The sequence below is a fragment of the Chelonia mydas genome, chromosome 2 (assembly GCF_015237465.2).
Source record: "Chelonia mydas isolate rCheMyd1 chromosome 2, rCheMyd1.pri.v2, whole genome shotgun sequence".
Classification (NCBI taxonomy): Eukaryota; Metazoa; Chordata; order Testudines; family Cheloniidae; genus Chelonia; species Chelonia mydas.
In genome coordinates this window covers 180,852,177-180,865,540 of record NC_057850.1, presented here as the reverse complement: position 1 = coordinate 180,865,540, position 13,364 = coordinate 180,852,177, and the positions used below count along the sequence as shown (strand labels likewise).

Sequence of the window (13,364 nt, the reverse complement as noted above, 5' to 3'; positions counted from 1 at the left end):
GGGAGGAGTCAGGGGAGGCAGCGGGGGGGGAGAGGGACGGAGCCCAAAGTCACGTGGCCAGAGCCTGGGGCCTGCTGCCGCACATCCAGAGCCCACGACTGGAGCCCAAAGCCCCGCGGCCTAAGCCTCCTGCCTCAGGACTGAAGCCTAAAGCCTGAGTGAGCCCCACCACCCCTGGGAAGGTGGGGAAATCACCAGCGGCCCGCTCCTCCAGCATTGTGCCCCAGGTGTCTCCGGAGGGGGGCAGGGCCCAACCCCTGCTGGCAGCCCCAACAATCAACACAGTGCATCCAGGAGCACGAGGGAGGGGAAAGGGCTGCTGCTTTGCCCCTCCTGCCCCAATCGTAACCCAGTATATATATAGACACACACACACACACAAACATAGTATATATAATGAGTAATGAATATAATATACACTATCCATTATTGTACATACAAAGAGAAAGCCTGGGAACCCTTCCACCCCCTAATTTTTTGACATCTACATAAATTTCAAAAAAATAAGCCCCCCAAAATGAAATAAGTCCCCAATACAAAAGCCCTATCTACACACAATACATTTTAGAGGCACATCATGTATCTTCAAAAGAACAATATTATTCAGTCATTCTCTAGTTTTATGCCGTTCTCCCACGTGTTCACACTTGAGGTTACCTACTCCCAGTAGCTCTTGCTGGGCCATTCTGTGCTTATCATTGTTGACGACCGGCTTGTGAAAAAGGCATTTTGTAGTAAAGTTTGTGGTAGGGAGTTCCACAGCTAAGGGCCTTCCACCAAGAATGCCCAGCCTCTGGACCCCAAGAGTTTTGTCCTGAATCCTTATTAGAAACTAGCCGAAGTATAAGAGGGCTCGCTTTCTCTCTCATTGGTCTCCACTCCAAGATACTTACAGGGGGTGGAGTCTTCAAAAGGCACATGTCTGACCTCACAAAGCATCAACGCCATTGGCATCAAAAGACATCAGTGCCACTGACTTCGATGGGAGCAATCAGAACCCACTGAGTGCTATTGAAAATCCCGCGCAGTACGTGAAAATGGATTTCTGTTACAATAATTAGGAGACTGAGAAACTCTTGCCCATTCCTTTATGGCAGCAGTTCTTGTTCTGGGACCCCAGAAACTGCACAGGGGGTCCTCAAAATGTCAACCAATCACACCAAGGACAGATAGACTCTGCAGTAGGAAACAGGCACATCCCTCTCACTGATATCTGTAAGTACTCTTATGCTCTTTTTCTTAAAGCATTGCTAACAGTACGTGTTTATATGAAGTACATCTATACCCCTGTCAATCAGTTTCTCAGTTGGGGGTCTGCGCTTAACACGGCATTTGAAAAGGGATTCATCAGCAAAAAAAAAAGTTTGAGAAACTCTGCTTTATGAAGCTGGTGAGAGTCCTGAATTGAGTGAATGCTCTGCTGGATCTCTTTTATAACGTTTGATGACAGGAAGATTTTGCTCTGGGCTGTCTGGAACTGCTTCCCTAGTTAAAACTAAAGCGCAATTAAATTTGAGAGAACTCTTGGCTTTGTCATCCAGAAGGCCTAGCCAGCAAAACACTTTCAGGGCTTCCTGGACAGTGCTGCAGGCTGCTGTAGTGTTTAACAAAAACAAAACAGACAGAGATGATCACTAGATCAACCTCTAACCTACCTCTAACTAGGTCTTCACTTCTCAATGCTACTGTCTCTACTGCTGTCAATTCTGTCAAAAACAACAGAACCCCCCACCCTACAAAAAACATGAAAGAAGTGGCTCATTCAGGAGGGGTAAATGCACAGAATAGAAGGGTCTTTCCTTCCTATCTTAACCACAGGGACATTGAGGGACACAAAAGTCTTTTACTAGATGCAGGTACACATCTTGCACATTTAGCGAGGACTGCCTGCCAGAATCTCCAACTGACTGACTCGATCTTGAATCCTATCCCTCATAAAAATATTTTAACCATATTAAATCTAAATATCATCTCTCTAAAATCAGATCATTTTTGGACTATGAACTAGCTTCACAGATTGTGAAGCTGGTGTTCTTGGGAGGCTCAAGTCAATCCCACTTTAAAGGGAGAATAACCAGAGGGGAACATGTTTGTTACCAGATTTCCTGTGATTATCTTATTCCTGAGGCCGTCATCCCCCGGACTCCTCGCCTGCATAGGCACACTGAGTCTGGTTGTGCTGATTAGAGGAAATTATTTATACCACTGTCAACAAGAGTCTGGGAAAAGGGAATGAAGGTCCAGATGGTGACAAAAAAAATTCAGGGTGTCTATCCAGACGCAAAATGCAATCCACCAGGCCTGGACCGATGGATATAAAGGTACAGAAGGTGGGGGGGTGGGGGGGAGGTGTTCACGTACCTGTAGCCGTGTTTATTCACAGATAGTGGTCTCACTCTATGCCAGGGGTGAGCAAACTTTTTGGCCCAAGGGCCACATCGGGGTGCGAAACTGTATGGAGGGCCAGGTAGGGAAGGCTGTGCCTCCCCAAACAGCCTGGCTGCCGCCCCCTGACTGCCCCCCTCAGAACCCCCGACCCATCCAACCTCCCCACCCCTTGTCTCCTGACCGCCCCCTCCCTGGACCCCCTGCCCCAAACCGCACCCCCCCGGATCCCACCCCCTATTCAACCCCCCCGCTCCCTGTCCCCTGACTGCCCCCCAGCCCCTATCCACCCTCCCGCCCCTTGACAGGCCCCCCAGGACTCCCATCCAACCCCCACCCCCCATTCCTCATTCCCAACCGCTCCCTGTCCCCTGACTGCCCCCCAGTACCCCCTACCCAACGCCCCCAACACCGCATGCGCCACCACCGCCCCCTTACCATGCTGCTCAGAGCGGCAGGAGCTCGCAGCCCCACTGCCCGTGCGGTGGCGTGGCTGCAGGGGAGGGGGAACAGCAGGGGGCAAGCCTCCCCGGCCAGGAGCTCAAGGGCCAGGCAGGACTGTCCCACAGGCCGGATGTGGCCCACGGACTGTAGTTTGCCCACCTCTGCTCTATGCAGTTAATAAAGGAATGTTGTCAAGAACTGGAATGAGTAGAATAGGAAAGGGGAAAATGTGATAAATCCACCGTTGCTGAAACAAATTTTTTTTAAATAAAATATATTTGAACAATGGCCTATTTTGAAACATGGATGTTACTTTCTGCCCTTCTGAATTAATGCAATAACTAATAACCATAAAAATACATAAACAATAGACAACATATAAAATGCATCTAAATTTTTAGGTGACTTTCCACAAGAGTGAACAAGAACTAGTGCTTTCTCACCTGTGGGAATATACTGAGAAAGACTCTGATCTCATAACTGCAGTGACGTTACACACATGTAACAGAAGAATTTGTCCAGTTTTCTGTAAGGAGTCCAGGAACTTAAAAAAATCAAATAAATTAAGCAAAGTTATCAGGAGATGCAATTCCTGCTGTCAATCAAATAATATTGATTCAAGACTGTTCTCTTTAGCTTTAAAAAAAGAATATGCTATAGGATTACATCTACTTGAGTGACAGGATGGATGCAATCAGCAGCAAGAAAGCTTTTAATCAACTCCTGATTAAATTTCACCATATTTCTAGAATGACTATTAAAATCATACATAACTATTTTATTTTTGTACACAGGACACAGATTGGTTTCTTAAACTCATAATCTGCTATAGTTTTAGGAACATATTAAGTAGGTACTAGGACTAAAAAGATATAACTTGAGTAACCAATGAATAGTTTTCTATCTAGCTGCTCCCCCACAATCAAATGGTTTGCTCATTTAGAGCAGCACCTTCAAAATGAAGTGTTCACGTGTCAATGCACAGCAGGACAGAATGAGATTGAGGTCACAGTTCAGGGCAACTGCACTTGTATTTGCTCTCCATGGTCCAGCAAACGGAACCTACTCAGGCTCCCAAGCCATCATCTCTCTCAGGTAGAGAGCTACATCTGTCTCCCTCCTAACCAGAATATTTCCAGGCTGCACAGTTCCCTGCCTACACTGAGTTCCCCAGCAACTCAGACTGCCTCAGCAGGCTTGCACTGATTTCTCCTCTACGGCTATAAACAGTATAACTGCCCACAGTTATAAGTTACCACTCAGCTCTTTCTCAGCAAGTACATTTATTCTTAAGGTAAAAGCATTACAGAAAAAAAAAACAATAAAAGAAACTACATGCATGCTAATAACTTTACCAAAGATCACTCCCACCCCATTGCAACAAAGGCTCTGGTTGATGTCAGTCCTTACAATCCTTCCCTAAAGACTGGGGCTCTCCTCTTGGACAGAAGATCCTCTCCATTTCCTGGATCAGAACAAAGGCCCCAAGTCAGTTTAAACTCAGGCTACTTATCCAAAAGCGCTTTCTTTGTCTGCTGGTCTCTCGTGAATCCAGGCTGAACCAGTACATAGGAGCTTCTCCAGGTGGTGATGCTTCTTGGGAGATAGTATAACCCAAATGAATCTGCCTAATCACTTCTCATTGTTCTTAGTTCCTGAAGGGCTGTGGTCCCTCTACCCCATGGAATTTGTACAACCCCCAGCCCACAGTGATAAATAAACTAGTAAGATCTCCCAAAGATATCACAGGAAATTGCCATATCTATCACATGGCATCATATTAAGCTTTTCCCATTCTTATGCAATGGCTCAGAGAGATTAAGAGGTCTCTTTTCCTCTGCAATGCCATCTATAAAGTCTCAAACAGCAGAACTTGTCTGGGTTGTTTCTCCGGAATAATACAGGCTACCTGGTGAAGGCTTCAATATCTGAATGGTTCCCGATTCAAGGAGTCTTTAATCATCTTCTCAGATACGATGGTGGGGATTTGTGAAAATCTCTCTTGTTCCAGAGACACAATGTAAATGCAGAACGTAGCAAATGCTCACTTTTCCTGATTTCCACCCAGTTTCTTCATCAGAGGGCGTGAATGCGCAAGGAGGTCCTATGAGATGGATGCCTTGTCTCTAATGTATGATGAAAACCAAATAAGAATTTCTCATCTCTTCATTCGATTCGTATAAGCCTGTGGTCGGGAATACATGCTACTGGCAACCCTTAAGTATGCTCTGGTCTCCCAGTTGCTTTTTAAAAAAAAAAAGAAGATGAACAATCTTCCTAGTTAGGCAATCTCCAGCCTTCCCTGTCTAGGAGAACATATTGAAAGAGCCAACTCCATTAGCAATTACTATTCTCCAACGTTTATCACAGGCTTCTGACTGAAATAACCAAAAAAATTCTGAACAATTCTATACTAGTGTAACTCCAGTGAATCGCACCAGCATAAACCCAGTGGACTTCCATGAAGGACCAGGCACACTGTATTTGAGCTCTTCACTAATATACAGCTCCACCCAGAGATTAATTGTTCATAGAAATGTATCAAAGAGAGATGGAAAGAATTTTCCATATTTTTTATCATGGAGCCTGAACACTGGTCAATGGATCAGATTAAGATATTTTCTGCATTCTAATTTTTAATTAGTATCACAGCAAAAATACATTTGAGTCATGCTGGTTCTACACGTTGTAACAACCATAAGAGTCCAGGGATTAAAGTAATAAAGAGAGACACATTTGAATATCTTATTGATTTAGCGTAATTCATTTCAACCATGAAAGGACAGGCTGCTACACGATTTATTAAAGTCATTTTATCACATAACAACCCAGTCTATTGTTCAGTTCAGAGAAACATTTAGGGACCTATTCTAATCTCAGATGCAGAGACAAGTGTAAAGCAACTACAAATAGGACATAGACTAACTGGTTTTACAAGATATGTGAAGTTTCAGAGTAACAGCCGTTTTAGTCTGTATTCGCAAAAAGAAAAGGAGTACTTGTGGCACCTTAGAGACTATCCAATTTATTTGAGCATAAGCTTTCGTGAGCTACAGCTCACTTCATCGGATGCATGCTGTGGAAAGTGTAGAAGATCTTATTATATACACATAAAGCATGAAAAAATACCTCCTCCAACCCCACTCTCCTGCTCGTAACAGCTTATCTAAAGTGATCACTCTCCTTACAATGTGTATGATAATCAAGTTGAGCCATTTCCAGCACAAATCCAGGTTTTCTCACACACCCCCCCCACACACAAACTCACTCTCCTGCTGATAATAGCTTATAGTCTCTATTCAAGCCTAAGTTAATTGTATCCAATTTGCAAATGAATTCCAATTCAGCAGTTTCTTGCTGGAGTCTGGATTTGAAGTTTTTTTTGTTGTAAAATAGCGACTTTCATGTCTGTAATCGCGTGACCAGAGAGATTGAAGCGTTCTCCGACTGGTTTATGAATGTTATAATTCTTGACATCTGATTTGTGTCCATTTACTCTTTTACGTAGAGACTGTCCAGTTTGACCAATGTACATGGCAGAGGGGCATTGCTGGCACATGATGGCATATATCACATTGGTGGATGTGCAGGTGAACGAGCCTCTGCTAGTGTGGCTGATGTTATTAGGCCCTGTGATGGTCTCCCCTGAATAGATATGTGGGCACAGTTGGCAACGGGCTTTGTTGCAAGGATAGGTTCCTGGGTTAGCGCTTCTGTTGTGTGGTATGTGGTTGCTGGTGAGTATTTGCTTCAGGTTGGAGGGCTGTCTGTAGGCAAGGACTGGTTTGTCTCCCAAGATTTGTGAGAGTGTTGGGTCATCCTTCAGGATAGGTTGTAGATCCTTAATAATGCATTGGAGGGGTTTTAGTTGGGGGCTGAAGGTGACGGCTAGTGGCGTTCTGTTATTTTCTTTGTTAGGCCTGTCCTGTAGTAGGTGACTTCTGGGAACTCTTCTGGCTCTATCAATCTGTTTCTTCACTTCCGCAGGTGGGTATTGTAGTTGTAAGAATGCTTGATAGAGATCTTGTAGGTGTCTGTCTCTGTCTGAGGGGTTGGAGCAAATGCGGTTGTATGGCAGAGCTTGGCTGTAGACGATGGATCGTGTGGTGTGGTCAGGGTGAAAGCTGGAGGCATGTAGGTAGGAATAGCAGTCAGTAGGTTTCCGGTATATTCCGGTGTTTATGTGACCATCGTTTATTAGCACTGTAGTGTCCAGGAAGTGGATCTCTTGTGTGGACTGGACCAGGCTGAGGTTGATGGTGGGATGGAAATTGTTGAAATCATGGTGGAATTCCTCAAGGGCTTCTTTTCCATGGGTCCAGATGATGAAGATGTCTTCAATATAGCGCAAGTAGAGTAGGGGCATTAGGGGACGAGAGCTGAGGAAGCGTTGTTCTAAATCAGCCATAAAAATGTTGGCATACTGGTGATTCTGAGGAAACTACAATCCATTGGTGATCTTCCTGATAACACCATCCTGGCCACTATGGATGTAGAAGCTCTCTACACCAACATTCCACACAAAGGTGGACTACAAACCATCAAGAACACTATCCCCGATAATGTCACAGCTAACCTGGTGGCTGAACTTTGTGACTTTGTCCTTACCCATAACTATTTTACATTTGGGGACAATGTATACCTTCAGATCAGTGGCACTGCTATGGGTACCCACATGGCCCCACAGTATGCCAACATTTTTATGCCTCCAGCTTTCACCCTGACCACACCACACGATCCATCGTCTACAGCCAAGCTCTGCGATACAAGCAAACACTCACCAGCAACCACATACCACACAACAGAACCGCTAACCCAGGAACCTATCCTTGCAACAAAGCCCGTTGCCAACTGGGCCCACATATCTATTCAGGGGAGACCGTCACAGGGCCTAATAACATCAGCCACACTAGCAGAGGCTCATTCACCTGCACATCCACCAATGTGACATATGCCATCATGTGCCAGCAATGCCCCTCTGCCATGTACATTGGTCAAACTGGACAGTCTCTACGTAAAAGAGTAAATGGACACAAATCAGATGTCAAGAATTATAACATTCATAAACCAGTCGGAGAACACTTCAATTTCTCTGGTCACGCAATTACAGACATGAAAGTCGCTATTTTACAACAAAAAAACTTCAAATCCAGAGTCCAGCGAGAAACTGCTGAATTGGAATTCATTTGCAAATTGGATACAATTAACTTAGGCTTGAATAGAGACTGGGAGTGGCTTAGTCATTATGCAAGGTAACCTATTTCCCCTTGTTTTTTCCTAACCCCCCCCCCCCCAAGACGTTCTTGTTAAACCCTGGATTTATGCTGGAAATAGCCCACCTTGATTATCATACACATTGTAAGGAGAGTGGTCACTTTAAATAAACTATTACCAGCAGGAGAGTGAGTTTGTGTGGGGGGGGGGGGGTGAGAAAACCTGGATTTGTGCTGGAAATGGCCCAACTTGATTATCATACACATTGTAAGGAGAGTGATCACTTTAGATAAGCTATTACCAGCAGGAGAGTGGGGTGGGAGGAGGTATTTTTTCATGCTTTATGTGTATATAATAAGATCTTCTACACTTTCCACAGCATGCATCCGATGAAGTGAGCTGTAGCTCACGAAAGTTTATGCTCAAATAAATTGGTTAGTCTCTAAGGTGCCACAAGTACTCCTTTTCTTTTTAAGATATGTGAAGAGCTCATCCCACAGGTTTCTCTAAGTCAAAGGAAACCTTGGTCCCTATTCAGGAAAGGATCCCTGATCAGTCTCTGGGTCTTAAATGCATGTTTAAGCTTTTGCTTAACTGGTATCCTGACTATGGACTAATTAAGCATGCACTTATGTCCCTGTACCTTCATGAGCACATACTGAGTCAAAATTTCTCAAGTAGCAATGTAAGTGACAACCATAAAAGGGAAATTAGTATTTGCAGTTACCTGTTATACGCACACAATAGGTACATGGGCAAATTTTGCGGGCACAACATAGGGAGTTGGTTTCCAAATCCTCTAACTTTATCCTAGATCCACTTCATTCTGGCTTCTACCCTTACCAATCTATTGAAAGTGCTCTTGCCAGATTCTCTTCTTTGCCATATCTCTTGACCCATATCCCATCCTCTTCAACCTTTCTGCAGCTACCCTTTGCCTTCATCTGGTCTTTTTGTGGCTTTCATAATACTGTCCTCTCTTGGTTTTCCTACTACCTACCTGACTACACTTTCAGCATGTCTTTGGGCAGTTCCTCCTCCTCCACTCACTGGCATCAGTTAGCTACATTTCACCCCAAAATAATGCAAGTTATTTATAGACCCATAAGAAGGGTACTTGTGGGATAGTTTACTCTCAATGAGGGAACTAAATTATTGCTGAAAGAGTGGGGCAGACAACTTCTTATGCTGAAAGTTAAGCAATAAATCTATAAAAATGGATTGGATGAAAGCTGTAGTTTAATTGGCTGCTTACTCTTTCAGCTCAGCTAATCATCATAGTGGGGCTAGGCAGCCCCCTTACCAATCACGAGTTTATTGTAATCTTAGCCACACAGACAAATGCATAGTAACTGCAAATTGTATACTATACCACTAGACCAGTTCATTTCAAAAACATTACTCATTCTGGTTTCCTGCATCTGAAACTGCTCCTAAGAAGCAGAAAAAGTCTTAAAATTAATCCAGGAAGTTGTAAATGGATGGGTGTTCTCAACCTAGCCTTTCCCCATCTAGAGACCTGTACTCTCCTGAGTAACTTAGGGGCTGCTAAAGGCCAGTCCTTTGCAAGCTATGTAAATGATCCATTGCTTTACTTCAGAGAAGGAGGAGTTTCCAGAGTTAAGGAATCTCTACCCCTTGGATACCTTAGGCTGCTCTCAGCCTGCACCTCCCCACATTAAGAAGTCCTCTTTTATTCCCTATGACTTTCTCTGCTGCCAGCACAGCACTTCATATTTTACCCTTCCTAATTTAAACACTAAAGACATGAATCTCCTCTGCCTTGCACTTTGTGGAATCACATACTTCTGTGCAAAGCAAGTCACAATGGGATTTGGTGATGACTAAAAGGTGCAAACCAGTGGGAAAATTAACAAATAGTTTATTTTTACCTAATAATAAAACATTATTTCCTTCCACCACTTATTACTCTAGTTCCTGGTTTCAGAAAGGATTTAGGAATAAGTTTTTAAAAAATATAAACACAGATAGCAGCGGTGAGCTCAGCACTGGCCTCAACAGAACAAGCCAGCTGATCACTCCTGCAGCCCTCCTCCACTTCCCCATCTTCTGGTGCTGCATCTTAGTGCTGCTGTTGGCCCTGCCTCTGATGATGATTAGAAACCAAGCTCACCAAGGTCTGTGGCTTCTCCATATGAGGGTCCCCAAAGTAGCTAAAACTAGATATAATTTAAAAAAAATACAGACAAAGACTAGCCACTTACCCTGATTTACTCTTAATCAAAACAACTCACATCAGTGAGTTCGGCTTCACATCAATATCACTTTAATGTAATTATCTATTTGTTTCCCTTGGAATATTTCTGGGGGATGTTGTTTTGTTTAATGTCTTCTATATAAGGAAGGCAACAGCTAAACATAATGGCTCCCTTTTTTTGACACATTATCATCTCTTATACAAATACATCATTATAAATGTTGCCTGTAGAAAAAGCCTCCTTTAATTGCCAATGTAGCTTTGAAATCAACAAACTTCAAAAGGCTGAATAGTAACCCTAATTTTCCAAGAAAGAGTCAAAGATGAGCACATTTAGGATATGGAGTCATATCGCTCCAGGCAGACCCACGAACGGATCAACATAACTAAGCAGAGTTCTATAACATTTATCATGTTGCTATAGAAACTGAGAAAATATGATAATTCCCTTCTAGCGCCAAAAACAAATTTTAAAATACAACACTGTGCTACCAACACGGAGAGCCTTGACATGTATCATTTACAATTTAGTATTTCCTTACAGCAATAGCATATCAAATATCTTCCTACTGCACATTGTTAGCAGTCTACGACATTTGACTATTATTATTCTCGTGTGGCATTTGTCTGCATGCTTTATTTAAATTTGTGGAAGTAATACAAACAGTAATAAACAAAAAACATGAACAGAAATACCCTTACTTACAAGTTAGATTTTGACCCTGCCTACATGGCAACAGTACGTCAGAGAATCTAGACATGATGATCCACTAAACTAGTTACAAGCATGTCCCTCCAACAAAGCCAAAGCCTTTGCCAGCCCGGGGGTGAAATCTTGATACAGAAACACAGTTAGGTTTAGTCTACAATACAATTTTTAATTGCATTGTAGCTCTGTAGCACCCCCCATTCTGCCTCAAATATTACAGAGGCAAAGCCTCAGCTGATGTATATCGTAAGTATAATCGTCAGGTTTGTAAAAAGATATGACCTCACCAACCTTGTCTCTCTGAAGGTTTGTAAACTTTTTAATGAATAAAAATAAAAGGCTTTTCTTACTTGTACTAGATAGGCTTCCAGTAAAGAGGTTTGGATAAATTAATATTGAATAAGGTTTTTAGCCAGAATGTTTATGGCTGGCACCCTTGATTATTTATTGTTTTTGATAAGGTAAAATATTTTCTTACTAAAGGGCACACTATATTCAAAATATCTGCAATAACTCCTGTCACCATGCCCAAATTCTGCAGACTTGGATGCTACAAAGCCTTACTCAAAGGAGTATTCCTTACTTGTATGAGTAGTCCCTCATATGCATGGAGAACTATGCACGTGAATGAGGATTAGTCCTATGAATCAAGTTAGCAAGATCAGGCTCTTCATACAGAAGATATCAAAGGTTAAATATTGATTTTACATTACGTCTGTTCATTATCTCTACATATTCTGAGCTAAACAATTATTGTTAATTTACATAACAGAGAGCAGTGAGCAATATTAAGTATATAAAACCTTAGGTACATATACGACTCCCAATACTAGAATAGCGAGGGCCTGTTTTTCAATGACAGTTAGGCACCTAAAGATGCAGGCAGGTACCTAGTGGGATTTTGAAATGTATCTAAACAGCAGGGTTAGCAAGTGTGGTTGGACATATTCCTGGACGTTTCATCACATGACAATCTTTAATTAAAGATTAATCTTTAATTCCTGGAGACTCCAACTGGAACACTCCCAATAAAGTTCAGAGGCACCTCTAATAAAGGGTGCTTATACTTAGGTTTGGCTTTATTGCCAAAGTTAAAAAAAGAAGAAAATATTCATTTCCCCAGCTGTAGCTGTTACCTGGGTACCTCCCTCAGAACGGTTCACCCCGCACCCTAGTCCTCACTCTCTGTCGAAAGTCACTACCACCTCTCTGATGCCTAGGTGGCATAATGCAACCACTGCAATAATGAGTCAGCTGAATCCCCGTAGGATCAAACCTACTAACAGGTTAGGCAAGGTGTACTGTAGAAGGCTGGAAATAAATTGAATACAAAATAGCATACAGGTGTATTGCTGGTGTATGGATATATTAATGACATCAGTGAAATATCTACAACCTTGTCTGATCCCAAACAGAGTATTAGTTGTAAGCAGCACACTTTCAGATCAGCATATCCTGCAACCAATGACAAATAACAGTTCCTAAAAGCACTTTAAAGGCTAACCTTATTGACTCTGTAGCCAAAACAGCCATTAGCTCTCCAGCTCTTGGGCGGAATTTATCCAGATCACTACTTTTTGACAAGCAATTTTGACCAGAGAAAACCCTAAGGGGACTTCAGTTAAAATATTAAGCTTTACTCTCTAGACAGAGCTATAAAACAAATGGCATAAAGTAGTACATTTAGTATGCAGATGAAATTACTGACAACTGTTAATCTTACTCCTCCGATACACATACAGCTTGTTTGCTTGCATATTTGAAACAAACGGTTACTTACTTTCTCATAACTGTTGTTCTTCGAGATGTGTTGTTCATATCCATTCCACATTAGGTGTGCGCGTGCCGCATGCACGAGCATCGGAAACTTTTCCCCTTCGCAGCTCCTGTCGGGCCGGCGGGGCCCCCTGAGTGGCGCCGCTGTGCCGTGCATATATACCCCCGCTGGCCCAACCCCCTCCAGTTCCTTCTTGCCGGCAACTCCGACAGAGGGGAAGGAGGGTGGGTGGTGGAATGGACGTGAACTCCACATCTCGAAGAACAACAGTTACAAGAAAGTAACCGTTTTTTCTTCTTCGAGTGCTTGTTCACATCCATTCCACATTAGGTGAATCACAAGCTTACCTCTGGAGGAGGGCAGGAGTCATGGAACAACTGCTCGGAGGACCGCTCTGCCAACCGCCGCGTCCTCTCTGGCCTGCTGGTTGACCGCGTAGTGGGTCGTGAAGGTGCGCACCGAGGACCAGGTGGCTGCTCTGCAGATCTCCTGGATCGGGACCTGTGCCAGGAATGCCGTGGAAGTCGCTTGCGCCCTGGTCGAGTGGGCCATGACCGCCAGGGCCGGAACACCTGCGAGCTCATAGCACGCCCGGATGCAGCTTGTAATCCAAGTCA

The 13,364-nt window shown here is 43.4% G+C and overlaps 1 protein-coding gene across 17 annotated transcripts in view; it reads right to left on the bottom strand.

Moving 5' to 3' along the window:
• The window catches only part of LOC102939317 (myosin VIIA and Rab interacting protein), a 418,560-nt gene that overhangs the window by 302,989 nt on the left and 102,207 nt on the right, over positions 1–13,364 (bottom strand). The window lies entirely within an intron of this gene.